The sequence below is a fragment of the Triturus cristatus genome, chromosome 3_1, assembly GCF_964204655.1.
Source record: "Triturus cristatus chromosome 3_1, aTriCri1.1, whole genome shotgun sequence".
In the NCBI taxonomy this organism is placed as follows: domain Eukaryota; kingdom Metazoa; phylum Chordata; class Amphibia; order Caudata; family Salamandridae; genus Triturus; species Triturus cristatus.
In genome coordinates this window covers 277,656,004-277,674,269 of record NC_140583.1, presented here as the reverse complement: position 1 = coordinate 277,674,269, position 18,266 = coordinate 277,656,004, and positions in this window count along the sequence as shown.

The window sequence follows — 18,266 nt, the reverse complement described above, 5'->3', positions numbered from 1 at the left end:
GCAGTGGCGATTCGCCCACCAACCTAATCGACCCCGAAGTTTGTTGATCCCAATTTTATATTTATAAAACAGGTATTGCATTAATGTTTAGCGTCACTCTACATTGATTGGAAACCCCTCGAGCTCGCATATTCCCCACATCCAATAGAAGGTCACATCAGTAAATTATTCATTTACATAAGGGAGACCTCTTGTACCCATATCGCCAATGTGATTTCCACAGACCTCACATCCTTGCTCTAAGAGTCAGCCACAGCAATGCTGGATTTGAATTGCTCAGTGAGGTAATAAAATATTACATGTACTTTGTTGATGAGCGAACAAGAGAATAGGAACAGCCTATTAAAGATGAACTTGTATGTTAAAAAAAACTTCCCCACTTGCCTGATCTCCCTCGGGCTTATTTTTCAAGACCTTGGGCCAGATGTACAAAGCTTTCTTGAGGTTGCTATCCATCTGATTCACAGAATCAGGCCGTTTTAGACCGCAGAAAACATTTTTTATGTACAAATGCTCAATTTGCGATTCGGGTAACCTATTAACGAACTGTGCATTGATTTTGTGATTCGGTATTAGGAAGGGGCGTGTTTAGGGCGTCCCTTCCTAATAGCCAATCGCAGTGGTATGTGTGAATGTTTTGTGACCAAAATAGGGTTGCAAAACATCAACATTTTACCACCAACTCATTGGTGGTAACCCATTCACAAATGGAAAGGGGTCCCCAATGGACAGGCAGTGGTTTCACGGACCACTGCCTACTCTTAAAAATTAAAAGAAAACTTTTCATTTTGAAATGCATCGCATTTTCCTTTAAGGAAAACGGGCGGCATTTTTTAAAAAACTGCTTTATTTTAATAGCAATCACGGACATGGTGGTCTGCTGACCGCAGCAGGTCACCAACCCTGCTTTTTGCGATTCTCAATGGATCGCAAACCGATACCTACCTCATGAATAATAATGAGGTAGGTCTACATGCAACCCAATGGGAATTGCTAAATGTTTTAAACACACATTTGTACATAGCTGTTTACGATTGCCAGATAGCGAATCACAAACATTTGCCATTAGGTCATCGCAAACCTAAAGCTACGTACATCTGGCTCCATATCTTTAATCCAGAGCAAGGGCAAGAAAAGCAAAAAGGGGAAAAGAAGCAGGAATAGAAAGATAGGTAAACAGTATCAAAGTAATTAAGCAGAGCAAAAATAAGTTGAAGGCGCAAGATCAGACAGGAAGTATAAGGTAGCAGAACAGAAGGGCATGAGGTGGAATCAACACTAAACACCCTTAGTAAAAGGCAACCCCAGTATTCAGAAGGGTTTGGTGGGTTTCTAAGAAAACCTTGTGGCCCTCCAATATATTATTTTTCAAATTAAGCACTGAATCTTTCACTGTATAAACAAGTTAAGTAGTTGTGGAGTTAAGAATAGGACATCTGCACTTACTCACATATACTTATCGTCCCAATATATTGGTAGTTGATGTTGCTTCTGCAATATTTTGGCAAGTCAGTATTTCCACTTCAATATTGTGGCGAATGACCCATTCCCAGACAAAAAGGATGACACAAGCAGGGTCGCAAAAAGAACAAGCATTTGCATTGCAATAGGTCTCGCATTTGCGAGGTTTTGAGCTATTGGCATTGTAAATGCCAATGTCTTTTAGTTATGTGTTTGTTTTTAAAACAGATACATTTTGTAATAGTGCTAATGCGACGCTTTCATTTTAACGGCGGGCACCCCCATTTCTATAGACACGGCATATCTAAAGAAAGGTGAGTGGCCACCATTAAAGTGTAAGCCCCGGATGGGGTACTTTTAAAAAAAAAGAACTTGTAAAGCAAGCAAATAAATGTTTTTTTGTTTTTGTATAAGGGATTGATGTCGTGCTTTCACTTTAATGTTGGCAACGCCCCTTTCTTTAGACGCGTATCTTCTAAAGAAAGATGTGCGGCCGCCATTAAAGTGAAAGCGCGGCATGGGGTGCTCTTACAAAAAAAAGCATCTGTTAAGCAGCATTATCATATTCATTAGGCTAGTCATGTTATGTATGCCCCTTTTTACATACATTGTCCCATCCACACCACAATAACAGTTCTGAAGGGTGACCTTTTACCTAGTATAGCTCTGTCCCTATGCGAACAGGCTCTGTACCTGACGTATACAAACATAAGGGATTAGGAAACCTGTTAGGTATCAGAACACTGAAAAACATTCCTTTCAGGGTTCATCAATAAACTCAAAGAGGGATGTGCGATCAAAACAAAAGCAAGAAGATCGACCAAAGACACAAAGGAAAACACATCGAAATTCAGATTATATTATCAAACAGGAAGAGCAATTTAAAGTGAAACCTCAATTCAAAAAGAAGAAAGTAGCTGGAGTAAAAATTAGACATGCCCAGGTTACTGAGGACACAGCTTCTGAACGGGGAATGGGCTCTGACGATGCTAGACAGCGCAGCAGAAGTAACAATAGCTCACCAGAACCTGAAGGATTTTCTGGTGACAGCAGTATTGAATGAACATATCACGGTGCAAACACCTGATACCAGAGTGAGTGTACAACATAGACTATACGAAATTATACTGCTATAATAGAGGGGGCAATCTCAAGAAAGGTCAAAGGGCTCTTTTGGGAGAACTTAACATATGGATATGACATATTGCTAGCAGAAAAAAGATTGGTCTCCTGAATTTGTGATGGATTGCCCAAAATGGGACAGTGTCATTTTGCCTGCTTTTTCCAACCTCGTTCCAGTATCCTTAAAACATTCATACGCACAGGAGTGGGTGCAAGTGCTAGCTCGGGCATTATAGCGTAACAATGTAGGGTGGGACGTGGAGTCTTCACACCATGACATCCCATTAAAAACTACTCCAAGTTCACAGAGACAGTACCCTATAAAAAAACGATGCAAAAAGTTAAAGAAATATCAGACCAGTTGGAATACCAAGGTGTGATTGAAACTTACACCTCTCCCATGAACAATGTGTTGTAATCTCTGATGTTATATTCATAATGGTATAGCCCATGCCCACCTCCCTGCTGGCCGTGTTGGTACGGCTGGGCAGAGAGCTTACTATAGAATATTGACAACGAAGGTTCTATTATTGAGGAGAGCGGATGACCGGAATAAACAGAGTCACACTCACCTCGTGTGTGGTCTTTACTTAATTATAACACTGGCGGCGAGGATGGGATACGAACCCACGCGTGCACAGCACACCCCGCGGCTCAGCTGTCGTTCGTGTTTGCCTCAGGCGTTCCTGTGAGGGGTTGCGCAGGTCATCAGAGATTTTTAGTAGCCCCGTTGCTCAGCTGTTCTTCGTGTCTGCCTCAGTGCGGGCGCTATCCTGGTGGGTCCCGCAGTGCTCTGGCTCACCAGCGGAGTGCAGGTGCCTACCGGGAGTCGCGGTGTTCCCAGCGGCCACATTCCTGTCGGCTCCGGTGCTCCCTCCAGTCGGCGGCTGATTCCTGTGGAGCTGTCTTCCTGTGAGGTCTCCTGGCCCCGCCCCAGGGTATCGCACTGCCGGCGCACCAGTCCTCCTTGGGCCGGTCAGCAGTCTCCGGATCATCTTCCAGTCGAGTTTTCAAGTAAGATCCACCCAGTGTCGCTTGCAGCGAGTGCGTTTGTTTTCTCTGTGATGCGCACACATGGTGCGTGTTGTTATTATTTCCACAAGTCCATTATTACAACGAGTTACACATAATTCTTCACTGTGATATGCACACATGAGGCGTGCATCTCGATTTCTTATTTCCACAAGTCCATATTACAACGAGTTACACATAATTCTTCACTGTGATATGTACACATGAGGCGTGCATCTCGATTTCTTTACGCTTTAGCGTGTTCCTCTGCACAGTGGCACGCGCACATTTTGGGAATTCAATACTTTCCTTGGCTCGTTTAAAATCTACACTGTGACGTGCACACATGTGTGTGCATACCATACATTTCCTAGGTGTCTATGTCTTCTGTGACACGCTCACATTGGGTGTGCTGTGTATGACCTTGTCACATCTGGCATGGTCTAGGGTGTCAATACCTGTGTAAAGTCTTGCAATGTTCTCCGCATCAGTTTGATTTGGGTTCAAAGTCTGCTCTTCTTCTTTTAAGGTCTGGATAGTGAAGTTCCTGGGCCCTCTAACCCTGTGAGATCGTAACATATACACAATGGGCACACCTGGCATGAGTCAACCACCGTCTTTCCTCAATGACTGTGGTGATCCAGAAATCCATTGGAAAGACTGGACAAAGCTATTCGAATCTTATTTAATCGCTATGGGGGGAGAAAGGTTCTCTCCGTTGCGCAAACAACATATCCTGTTACACAATTTGGGCGTTCATGGACGTAAAGTCTATGAAACTTTACCTGAGCCTGAGTTGGAAGAGGAGGATAACGCTGATGTGAATGACATCACTCTGATGAAGTTAGAGTTACATTTTGGTGACAAGGTCAATGTGGTGCTTGAACGCCACAAGTTTTTTAGTCGTGTTCAAGGAAAGAGGGAATCGATTAATAATTACATAGCTGCCCTTAGAGGTCTTACACAATTATGTGATTTTGGTGAATTAAACGATTCCCTTATAAGAGATCAACTCGTGAGGTGAACGAATAGTGGGAAGGTACAAGAGAAATTGCTGGCAAAAAACCCATCCTTAAAGGAGGCCATTTCAATTGCGCAATCCATTGAGCATACCGCTAAGTGTGTCAGAGAAATGAAAATTAAAGAGGAGGTGGTGGCGTCCATTCAGTGTGAAGGTTCTGAGGGAGAAGTATTTAAGGTTAACAATAGAGAAGGTATTAAAAGCACACCCACTAGTAATCCCATTAGGGAGGGCCAAGGGTTGAAATGTTTTAGGTGTGGCAGCAATAACCATCTGGCCAACAGCCCCTTTTGTTCTGCACGTGGGGTTTTGTGTAAAAAATGCAATAGAAGAGGCCATTTGGCCAGGGTATGCAGGGATGGGTCAAGTAACTCTGCTAGGGCTGTCAACACCAGTGGGGAATCACAAGCGAGATTCATTTTTCAAGTGAAAGATAGCCAAGAAGCAGACAGGCCTAATTATCCCAAATGTGTCATACTCATTGATAACAAACCCCTTGAGGTGTATGCGGACTCGTGTTCACCGTTTACGTTAGTAAACCTTGCAGACTTTGAGAATTTCCTGGGGTGCGACAAGGGAATGCTGGTCCCTCCTGATATATCGCCTGAAGGGTACACCAGAGACCCCATTCCTTTGGTGGGGATGGTTAGTAGTCACATAGACTTCAAAGGTAGATCCATTGTAGGCAGAGTGTATGTGGTCGAGAGGGGTGCGAACCTGTTGGGGTGGAAACACCTGAAGGAACTGGGTATTATCCATGACCCAAATGACGAGAACCAAGTCATTTTAGTAGACATTCCCAATTGCAACAAGCTCATACAAGATGCTTTTCCTGATCTTTTTACTGAAAAGTTGGGAAAGTTAAAAGATTTCCAACACAAAATTAAAGTGAAGAAAGGCGCCAAACCTGTGGTTCACAGAGCGCGTCCAGTGCCTTTTCGACTGAGAGAAATCTTCAAAAGTGAGTTGGATAAATTGTGTGACATGGGCGTCATCCAACCCATAGAGGCATCTGAATGGTTGGCCCCTCTAGTTCTTGCTTCTAAAGCAAATGGTAATGGTATCCGCGTCTGTGTGGACCAGTGCAGCCTCAACGACAACATCTGGGTGGAGAGGTTTCCCCTGCCTAACATAAACGAGATATTGAGCACTATGGGTAAAGGGTGCTACTTCTCTGTCATAGACTTGTCGATGGCCTACCATCAAGTCGAGTTACATCCTGATTCCAGACCCCTGACGGCATTTTCATCGCCGTTTGGGGCCTACATGTTCATCAGGATGCCTTTCGGCTTGGCCTCGGCGGCGTCTATTTTTCAAAAAGTTATGCAACAAGTGCTGGAGGGCATCAAGAACACCCTCTGCTTTCAGGATGACATACTAATGTATGGGTCGACGGAGGAAGAACATGATGTCATCCTCAACACAGTGTGCCAAAGGTTGTCTAAAGCAGGATTAACTGTTAAACTCGATAAGTGCAAGATCAAAGTAACCTCGGTGGATTATTTGGGTCACACCATATCGAAGGATGGGTTCAAACCAAAGCACAGCCTGATTCAAGCCATCAAGGACGGTGCGAACCCCTCAAGCAAAGAGGAGCTGAAATCATTTCTAGGACTAGTTGAGTACATGTCTAAGTACGTAAAAAAATTTGCAGATCTTTGTGACGGTCTTCGTGAGCTCTTAAAGAAAGACAGAGAATTTGTGTGGGAGGAGAGACACAGCATGATGGTGAAGTCCATAAAAGAACGCATCCTAGATTCACCTGCATTAGGGTCGTTCGACCCACGGAAAAAGACCATTCTCACGACGGATGCATCCAACAAAGGGTTGGGTGCGATGCTTTCTCAAAAGGACCAGGGCGAAGATACGATTATAGCATTTGCATCACGGACCCTCAACTCGGCGGGAAAAAACTATTCTGTCATCGAAAGGGAGGCGTTGGCGTGCTTCTGGGCCGTCAACCACTTTAAATTTTTCTTGTGGGGGATACAATTTGTTATACACACTGACCACAAGCCTCTGACATTTATGTTTTCGTCAAAAAGTGTGCATAACAATTCTCCGAGAATTTCCAAATGGGTCCTGGGCCTAGAAAACTACTGCTTTAAGGTGGAATACCTCCCAGGTCCTGAGAATGTAATTGCTGACTACCTGTCCAGGTCTCCACTTTTGGATTATTCTAGCGAGGAGCAGCTGGATGTTCCCATTTTAGCCATGCATCTCCCTTCATTAACGAAGGAAGAGTGGGATGCGAGTGGGAACGAAGACAAAGAGATGGGTATCCTCAAACAGTTCATCCTCAATGGCTGGCCTGAGACTCGCTCAAAAGTCCCAGATTCGGTCAAAGACTTTTGGGAGGTGAGGTACGAACTGTCTATACAGTCTGATGTGATACATCGAGGGAACAGAGCTGTTCCCCCCAAGAATATGAGGAACAAAATTATCGACCTAGCCCATGAGGATCACTTGGGCAGGAGCCTCACGAAGAACAAAGTTAGGGACTGTTTCTGGTTCCCAAAAATGGACTCCATGATTGAACTCAAAGTAAAGGAATGCATTAGCTGTGCAAATAGTGACAAAAGCAAAATCACACGCAATGCTCCCTTATCCCCGGTTGAGGTTCCGGAGGTTCCATGGACAAAATTAGCTGTGGACATTATTGGTCCTATGGATGTCCTAGGTACACAAAGGAGATTTATGTTCGTACTTGTAGATTATACCTCCCATTGGGTAAATTTTAAATTCACTTCATCTACCACAACGAGCAATCTCATCTCATTTTTAAAGAGTGTTTTTGTGTATGAGGGTATCCCAGTCACATTGGTGACAGACAATGGGGTGCAGTTTACCTCAGAGACAATGAAAACATTCTTGGGGAATCTCAACATAAAGCATGAAAAAACTGCGCTCTATTGCCCCAGAGCTAATGGGTTGGTAGAAAGGGCTAATCGCTTAATTAAAGAACACATCCAATTGGCCATCACCAGTGGGTTTAATGTTGAAGATTCCTTAAGAGAGTGCATCTGGTCTTACCATACCACGCCCAATCTTATCACAGGAGTGTCTCCCTTTGTTTGCTTGAGAGGTAGGGAACCCTGTACTAAAATGAACCCGTGTTGGTTGGGAGGTGGAAAAAGGGCAGTCCCCGATCTGGTGAAGAGCAGAGAGAAGATTTCCCAACACCAACGGAAGTACAAGGGGTGGTACGACCAGATGCATGGTGTCAAAGCTCAGGAGTACAAGGTTGGCACCACAGTGGTGGTTAAGAAGCCCACACATGTTCAACCAGGTATGAGCAAGTACCATACACATCAACGTGTGGAACAGTATGGTCGAAATGTAGTTCGCCTGGATAATGGACAGACTTGGAGCAAGGACAGAGTGGTGGTCTCATCCCAACCGTAATGTTTGTTTTCCTTTGTTTCCCCACATAAGGAGATGTGTTGTAATCTCTGATGTTATATTCATAATGGTATAGCCCATGCCCACCTCCCTGCTGGCCCTGTTGGTACGGCTGGGCAGAGAGCTTACTATAGAATGTTGATAACGAAGGTTCTATTATTGAGGAGAGCGGATGACCGGAATAAACAGAGTTACACTCACCTCGTGTGTGGTCTTTACTTAATTATAACACAATCCTTTGTTTCCAGTAATGAAACCTGACAATACAAATCATCTAGTAAGTTCCAGCCCCCAGCAATACGACTACAAAATCTCTAGGAGATTGTACAGCACAGTTGGCAGAGCTGAAATCCCTGATACTAGCACTACACTATACGGATCGGGAATTCCCCACACTGATAGTGTGCGATTCGTTTTACTGTGTACAGTCCTACAATGAATATCTTCATTACTGGGGCCAGAATAGCTATAGAGATTTCAAGGGTTGCACAATTAAACATAAATTGTTATGGGAACAAGTGGCAAAGCTGAAAGCATGCCTGCCATTGGCTCAGGTTATTCACACCTTGAGTCATCATTGTGTTGGCGTACTCGTTGAAGGGAATTCACTGGCTGATGAAGCCGCCAAGGAGACTGCGAACTGCTGACGTTGCTTCAATCACTCGTTCTAGTATGAGGATAGACAAAGAGATACTGATAGTTATCAACGCCTCGAAGAATGGTTCTGCCATTCCAAAGGGCTTTCCACTCAAATATTCCCATAAATTAGATGCGCAAAATACACCGTATGCTCAAATTCCAGGAGTCAGAGGATAGAGATATACCAAACACGGATCGCAGATAAGGTCGAATTCGAGCTGCGCACGAGGGTCTGGGCTCAGCCCACGCAGGAGTTGCTGCAACAATTTCATTGTTAAAGCAATGATATTGGTGGCCAGGTCTGTCAAAACAAACAATGGCTTATGTCTTAAAGTGCGACATCTGCCAGCAGATGAAAGGTTCCACCATAGCACGGCCGCCACAGACACCATTACTCATTTCAAACAGACCTCTCGCATGTGTCTATTTGGATCACTGCGGCCCCTTAAATTCATAAAGGGCTTACAAGTACATCTTGGTGGCAGTAGATTCATGCTCTATATTTCTATGGGTTTAGCCTCAGCGCTCGGCTGATGCTCGAACTGTTATAAAGGGTTTGTGAGTCTTCATCGGGACAGACACAATTGGGACGTTATATTCCGACCGTGGCTCTGCATTTAGCTCTTGTGCTTACAAGGAAGCCATGGAAAGTATGGGCATGGCCTGCGGTACTCCTCTCCTACCATACCAAGGGAAATTCAGTTGTAGAGAGGAGAAACGATGACCTAAAGCTATCATTAACAGGACGATTATAGGGTGCAGGCAGTACTTGGGTCAATCACCTATATGGGGTCCAGAGTGCACTGAATAATATGCCAAGAAAATCCTTGGGAGGACGTGCCCCCTATGCGATCCTCTTTGGGAAAAGATTGTGGGTACCTGACCTCGATTGTGCCAGCACAGTGGCAAATATGAAACCATTTGAATTGAATGATCGTTTGGCTGTTTTACAGGAACTCAATGAATTCCGGCCATTACAAAGCAAAGTCCAAGTAAAATGCACCGCCACTGGGGAAGTGAAAGCTGTTCCGACAAGACCTGCCTGGGTCCCGTAGGTTGGGGACCTGGTCAGAGACAAAAATTGTGAACAAGAAGGAGTTTGGGTCATCGTACAGAACACCTGTACCTGTCCTGGCGGTAAGAAACAAGAACAGTACTTCTTCCGCCTTTTGCTGGCCACAAAGAAAAAAGATGTGTCTCCATTAATTTGATCAAACCACACTATGTGGCCGATTTTCAACAGCAGGCCATGTGGAATCCTGAGTAGCCGCCGATCTTTGCTCGCTACTATACAGGAAGTTCAGATGGAAGGACTAAAAACGTTTCAAGACTCCCCTGCGCAAAATGCAGAAGTAGCAAATAATGGAGTCTGAATCACACCAGTTGAATATGAACAACATCCAAATGAATCTGAAAAGCAAATTGCAATTCGGCCCAATAATGAAATATAAATCAACGTGTCTTCACAAAATGCAACTGCCAGTTCTACAAACACTGATGAGCTCCTAAAGATAGATCGAACTGTGTCTGGCTACTTTATCAACTTTGATTACTTTTCTTCAGATCAAAGTAAACCTGAGCAAACGCCACCCATTTTTAAAAAAGAACAATTTATCTCTGGTTGAAAAAGACTTACTCAGGGGCCGATTTCGATCACGCTCGGAAGGGCTCCGAACGCAATCCGGCCAGAAAAAGTACGAGCCGTACACGTGTTTTCTGCCCGACTCGTACAGCTGTATGAGCGAGCAAGTACGATGCGAGAAACACGAAATCGCCGACTGAATCGTTTCCGGGTCTGAACCGCTCCGTACGGCTCGTCCGTAAGCAAACCGTGCCATGCAATGGAGGCAAATTCCGATCAAGCCAGTACGATGCACGATTCGGACAGCCGGATTGAGTCGGAGCCTCCGACGCATAAACGCTCTGGGAAGCGGACTTCGGGGGTCCGCGCCGGACCCCCCTTCACCCATAGCCTTACGAGTCAGTCACAGGTGGGGACCCAAGTGTCCCCCCAACACATGCATGTACAGTGCGGGTGGCACAGACGTGTCCCCACTGCAGGAGGCGCACTTGTGCGCAACGTACCTTTTTCATCAATGGGAACCTATGTATGCGTCAAACAACAGGCTCCCATTGACTTCAACAGGGCTTCGAGTGACCCGTGTTGGTCAGCGCTTGTTCTCATCGTACTCGGGTGCTCGGAGCCCCGGAGCACGAGTCGGTCGGAAAGCCCCCTGGATCCGAGTCGAACGGAGCCTAGCGAGATCGGAATCGGCCCCTTAGTGTACCCTTGGTTGCATCTTTGGTTTGCATTAGGGATCCTGTTCCTGTTAGTTTGGATTGTTATAGTAACTGTCTTTTTCCTACTACTGAATGGATATTACCTCCCACAATGCTCTGCAGTACAACCTGTGAACTTGGTCTTAAAACCACACATGTCATCACACCGTTAACAGAGAGACCGGTCCCTAGTGAATATTTCAGCAGTTCCAGTACTGGATGGTATAATTTGGGATAGAGTTTAATACGATGTATTTGGTCCTACTGAACATTTGAAAATTCCACACGTGTTTAAAATATCAATGAATGATTTCATTAACCTGAGTACACTCTCTGATGATTGGGACATTGAGACTGTAAACACTATGCTGTCAGATTTAGAACAATCTGCTGCATTTTCTTTCAGGGAATCGTACAAAGACACATCTGACTTCGACAGCATGTATTGTTACCAGCACTACGATCATCACTTTTTGCTCAGAGCTAGTGTTCCACACACTGTAAACACTTACCATCAATGGGAACATTGCCCAACACCACAGAAGGGTAGTCCTGCCACATTCGTACAGAAATTTGTATACTTTTCAGGGTTCAGTACTTCAGACCCAATGTCATACTACTATAAGCTAGTACAGACAAATGAAACTATGAAGAAAATGATGCTCACTAACACCAAGCTCATACATTTAGCAGATTTTATCTCCCAACTGTCTATACAATGTTTCGACTATTGGAGGGACACGATAGACACAAAATCGATCGGGGGGACCAAAGAATAGCAGGTTCAGGGAACAGAGGCTTTATTTAGAGCTAGACTCATACCATTACAAATGATCTTCCTGAACAGAACAGTGCAACAGACTACCTGCTATGGGTTTGCGAAAATAAAAGACCTAAAATCTCCACGCATCCCCTCACACATACCTATTGAAGGTATAGCACATAACACACTGCTTAGTGAGGAAGTGGTAGGTGCAATGATACAGAATAGTACATAAAATTCTTCAACTCCCAATTGGAAGGGATAGTTAGTTTGGCCTATCGACACAAATAGGTGTCAATCAAGATTCAAGGGTGCCACCAGAGGTTTTAGTATCCATAGGCCTGAACCACGCCATATACACACAGACAACCCTGGGGCAGTGACTTCTTATAGTGTTGGGAGTTGTGCCTAAAATAAAATAGCTAAAAACTTCAACACTACAAGTGAAACAACACTTGTCCCTTATAGCTGACAACATGAATCTTAGGGATTTCTCGCTAGGTCCCAAGAAACCGCGTAAGAAACGCTTCTTATATGCCATCTACAATGAACTGTGGAAAGTCTCTTAACAGGATGCTGCTGAGAGATTATGTGAAATTGATAGGATTAACCTAGAAAAGGCCCTGGCTGTGGTAGATAATTTTATGACCACACTTTCTTCACGTATTTATTTACTAAGCAACATTGTGTCCTCAGCTATTGACATAATGGACCAAGATTTGTCTATTCTACAACATGGACAATCTCAGTTGCTTTCCATTATGCTTTTGAGCTGGACGCTACCATCATTGCATTTGTTCCGGCCATGTGCCATGGCAATACATTAACAGCACAAATATGTTCTCTGCTTACAATCTGACTGACAGAGAGTTGACTATGGCACGCAGACATGCAAAGTACACCATGCTGCTTATTGAAAAATTATCGAAGTTACCTTTCACAGTATCTGAGTCGCCGTCTGCTGAATGGTTAATTCATGGCTATATGACACTGCCAATCACGACATTTCAGTTCCAATACTGCCTTAGATACATCCAAGCAGGCAGGTATGAAACGTTAGGTGAAGGGTACATAGAGGAAACATGGGAGTTACGGTATAGATAGAGGTGCAGAAATAAAGACACGTTTTCTTAAGTGGTACTGAGTGCGGAAAGGCTTTAGTGTGCAAAGAGATGTCACTTTATGAAACGTGTAATGCCTCAAGAGCGAACTTATCTTGCTACTTTAAAGGTTCCTCAGCTGCTGTCATTCATCCAGTTTTTGAATTACTTTCGAAGGAAAGTTATTTAATGTTGAATGATCAAGGCTTGTTGTGTGTAGATTTAGATTCCTTATATAGGTTTCCCGATTCATGCCCTCATATAGGTACAATTCATAATGCCCTTATTTAGGCATAGAAAATCTAGCCCTTAATTAGACGTTGTCTATGCTAACCAAATACAGGCATGGTCTCCTACATCCGTCAATCCACGTCACAATGAGTTCTTGGATAACCAGACTCTTAAGCCTTTAGGAATTTCCCTTGCTTGGATATTGATTTCTCCAAGAACTCATTTATTATGCATGAACATCTATTCCTTAGGGGTTCATTCATGATGTTCCAATGCCTGATTTTTACGTCAATACAGACATTCCTAAACACCTTCAAGGTATAAATATACTTGCACTTGCCCTGGCAAACCACGGTTCCGGTATGGTCCAATTCGACTGCCTACTTGCGGTTCGCCATGACAAGTTCGGAAGGAGATCGAGTTCCCGCCTGATGCACTGACCAGACGCTGTCATCCTACTCACAGAGAATCCAGCTCCAGTGTTTCTGACTCCCCTTGCGGGGTGTTAGATATCGAGTCCCTGAAAGAGATAAGACTGTTCAATAAACCCCTTTTTATTGAAACGCCCGTCTCTGTATTTCTGTGCAACTCTTTAGAAACGAAGCATGCACGATTGACTAGGTGAAACTGTTATCTATTGTTTCCACGGTTCTGAGATTGATCCGATTCTAAGGGAAACAAAGTTGTCATGTTTATGCGGTTGTCAGAAACTAATTCCTTCTTGTATATTCGAGAAGTTTCTAGTGACCACTGAATTAGCTGGCACACACAAGTAATTAAGTTTAATGTACTCAATAGAGACATACTGACCTCAGTCCTATGTCAAAACTATAGTGTATATTATTCCAATGCGCAGAGCCTATCAGGGATATAGGAACTACACTACATGGCACTAATTTAACGCTAGATACTGAAGTAACTCAGTCATGCTTTTCTCAGAGACCCCTACTCATAATACTCCATAAGACATCTGGAGTGGGTAGGGATAATATCCGCCATAGCTGAGTAGGACAAAAATCCTATGTATTAGCTGTTCGGTTTGTTCAACGTTGAAGGATACAGTGTTCCAAAATATTGTGCACCTTATCTTTGTTCCCTTGAAACTTGCTCTGAAACTTTCATTAAACAATGACCGAAAACGGCACAAACACCGATACTGGTGGAGCTGTACCCGACGTAGTCGCAGCAGCTTTTGAGTATACAGGTTTTGATGAAATCAATGAAAATGCGAAAATTATCGCTCAAAATTTAAGGAGAGCCTTCACTCTAAAACTTATAAAACATGGCCTAACACCAAGAGGTGGTAGAGCAGTTTTTGTGATAGAGGCACATGAATCTCACCAGACAGAGGTATTCTATTCATGGACAGTATTCCCAGAATCAAATCCAGTAACTAAAACGTTTCATTTCTACAAAGAAGATGAACCACCTGAGGAATATATTCCTTTCGAGGATATTGAAATTCCACTCACAGATCAGAAGCATGGTCTCTGGTTTAAAGGCGCCCTAAAAAATTACAATCACATTACCAGGCTCGGTCCACTAGGTAGACCAGAAGCAACATGGACAATTTTAGCCGGCTATACACCTCATCCTGACATTGAAGCAATGTCAGACGTAGAATTACTTAATCAGATACAAAATTTAATAGAATTACACAGTTAAACCACAACTGTCTGAAAGTCCTGATAAGGTCTTTCCTAAAAACACTCCTACCTCTTCTAAAATGAAGTGGGAAAATAACAAACAACATTCAAAAGAGAAAGATTTTCAATCCCGAGGTAAGTCTCCTCAAAAGGAGCCCTCTGAAAGGAGGTATAACCTCAGGAATAGGGATAATTTGAGAAAACCTGACAGGTATCAAGATACTGATACACGTTCCTCTCGTACCTTTCAGAGATCGTCACAGACATCCGAAAGAAGAGGACGGTCAGGGAACAAAGAAGAACGCGTAAAGTCCAAAGACGATCAACACGTTCAGAAAAACAAACCAAAACCTCAATCCTCCAAAAAGAAGGTAGCAGGTCTGAAAATCAGATATGCCGAGGATTCTGAGAACACAACTCAAGAACGGAGAATGGGCTCAGATAATGTTGGACAGCACAGCAGAAGTTACAGTAGCTGACCAGAACCTGAAGGGGCTTCTGGAGACAGTGTACTTGAATGAAGACATTCAAGTTGAAACTGCAGATACCAGGGTTAGTTCTCCGCATAGGTTATATGAAATAACACTCAGGATGGAGGGAGACATACCAAGAAAAGTGAAAGCACTCTTTTGGGAGCGACTTTCAGTGTTATGATATACTTCTAGCAGAACAAGACTGGCCACCAGAATATGTCAGGAAGTGCCTACATGGCAAAGACATCATTATGCCAGCCTTCTCCAGCGATGTTCCAGTACACTTAAAATATACTTATGCCAGGAAATAGGCAGTGGCCCAAGCCCCAGCATTATACAAAAATCATGTAGGATGGGATGAGGACTCACCTCACCATAAGATCCACTAATCAACCAACTTCACAAAGGCAGTATCCAATTAAGCAAGAAGCTAAGAAACAGGCCAGGGAGATCTTAGATCAACTTAAATACCAAGGGGTGATTGAAACATGCACCTCATCAATGAACAATCCTTTGTTTCCTGTCTCCAAACCAGACAATACATATCGTCTAGCTTTGGATTACAGACACCTAAGCTCTTGTTGTAAAATTTGCAGTGCAAAATGCACACAGTACAGCATTAATGAATAACATGGTGTGTAAAAAGTACAAAACCACATTAGACATTTCAAATGATTTCTTTTGTCAAAATATTGCACCTGAAAGTAGATATTTGACCGCTTTCTCAATAATGGGGACCCAGGTCAATTTTGTCGACTCCCACTGGGGTTCAAAAACAGCTCGGGGTTCTTCTCAGCAAGAGTAACAGTGTTACTACAAATTTATGATGACGAGGCATTGTTATATGTCAATGATATATATCTGACAGATGATGACCTGGACAGACACTTGAACAGGGTGAACACCATTATATTGGGCTTCGCCTCTGAGGGTTACAAATTCAACTTTAAAAAGTCCAGAATTGCCCATCTCAATGTCCTTTTCCTAGGATATGAACTTTCAAGTGAAGGCAAAAGCCTGGCAGCCAACCTTTTTGAAAAGTGTGCGCTGCTCCAACCTCCAAAGAAGGGGAAAAACTTACAGTTGATTCTAGGTTTCCTAAATTTTTGAAGAACATACATTCTAAACTACGCAGAAAGGGTTAAACCTCTCTACGAATTAATCAATCCTGATTTTAAAATCACACATTGGACACAGGAGCACACAGAAATTCTGCGTTCACTTCAAACAGACATGTTAGCAACTAAACACTTGCAAACACTCGTAAATGTATGCAGCTTAGTGATCCGAATCATTCCGGGTCAATGCGGATTCACCTACTTAACTTTTAACAAAGGTGAAAAAGTACCAATTGCCTACAAATCCCACTTGTATACACAAGCAGAAATGAAATTCACTTCTACAGAAAAAAGTTTGACAGCAGTTCAAACCGCTGTAGCAAAAGAAAGAGCCCTAGCACAGGGGAACGCATTATGGTCGTAACCCTTGTACCAGCCTTTGAGGCAGTTACAAAAGCGAGTATTCCGAATGCAAAAGCTTTACATCCAAGATGGATACAATGGGTTAATTCTCTTGCTGCAACTGATGTTGAATATGTTTTTGATCCTTATTTAAAAACACAAGCATTCCTGCAATACGAACACGAATGTCCTCTGCCTACTGAAATTCTCCCTCTTAATCAGTACGAATTTATAATTTATACTGACGGATCTGCACATCCCGCTACGGAGAGTAAACAAGCTTACAGTGCAGCATGCGCGATCGTTAAAGGTCGTATGCGCGATGGCAAATTCAGACCAATGGTCACAAAAACGCAATCTCTAGGAGATTGGACAGCTCAGCGAGCTGAACTACAAGCATTCAAAATGGCACTTGAAAACACGGATCGCGAATTCCCCACACTCATAGTGTGTGATTCTTTTTACTGTGTTCAGTCTTACAATGACTATTTACAGAATTGGCTTCAAAATGGTTTCAAAGATGCAAAAGGTGGCACAATCAAGCATAAAATGCTTTGGGAACAAGTAGTTCAGTTGCGAAATGGACTACACACGCTGAGTCATCAACGTATGGCGTTCACGTTGAAGAGAATTCATTGGCTGATGAAGCCGCAAAAGGGGCTGTGCAAATGGCTTCCATAGCTGCAATCACTCGTTCAAAAATGAAAATAGACAGTGAAATAATGCTGGCTGTTAATGCTTCAAGCAAAGGCAGTGGTGCAGCGTTACCTAGAAAAATTCCACTCAAATACTCATATATAATTGATGCAAACAATGTTCTGTTTGCGCGAATCCCTGGAGTGGGGGATAGGGTAATACCAAGCATGGAACATAGATTAGGACTAATCCTAGCAGCACATGAAGGGATCGTCTCTGCCCATGCAGGTGTTTCCTTCACAGTATCGTTATTAAAACAGAGATACTGGTGGCCAGGAATTAGGAAACAGACCAGGAATTATGTTTTGAAATGTGAAATATGCCAGAAGACTAAAGTCTCTACTGTGAAACGTCCTGCGCAGATGCCCATGTTAATTTCAGATAAACCATTAGCATGTGTTTACCAGGACCACTGCGGTCCCTTAAAAAGGGATGGTAACTATAAATATATCATGGTCGCAGTGGATTTGTGTTCTAAGTTCCTATGGATGCGGCCTCAGCGCTCGGCTGACGCTCGAACTGTTATAAAAGATTTGCGAGTCTTTTTCGGCACATACGCAATTGGCACACAACATTCTGACCAGGGTCCTGCGTTTAGCCATGGCCTGTTTGGGCGAAGCATAGCGGTATTCTTCTCCATTCCATCCTGAGGGAAATCCTGTTGTGGAAAGAAAAAACCGGGACATAAAGCAGTCTATAAAAGCTACGGTATTAGGTTCGGGTGATGGGTGGGTCAAATACCTTTATGGGGTCCAGCGCACACTTAACAACTTGCCAAGAAGTTCTCTAGAGGGTGTCACTCCATATGAAGTTCTATTTGGAACTAGAATGTTGGTACCGGACCTTGATATGCAAGGCACAGTGACGGAAAATAAGAAATTTGATATCAAAGATCGTTTAGCTGTTTTACAGGACTTAAATGAACTAAGAACGAAACAAAGCAACAAGCTCCTGAAGCCAA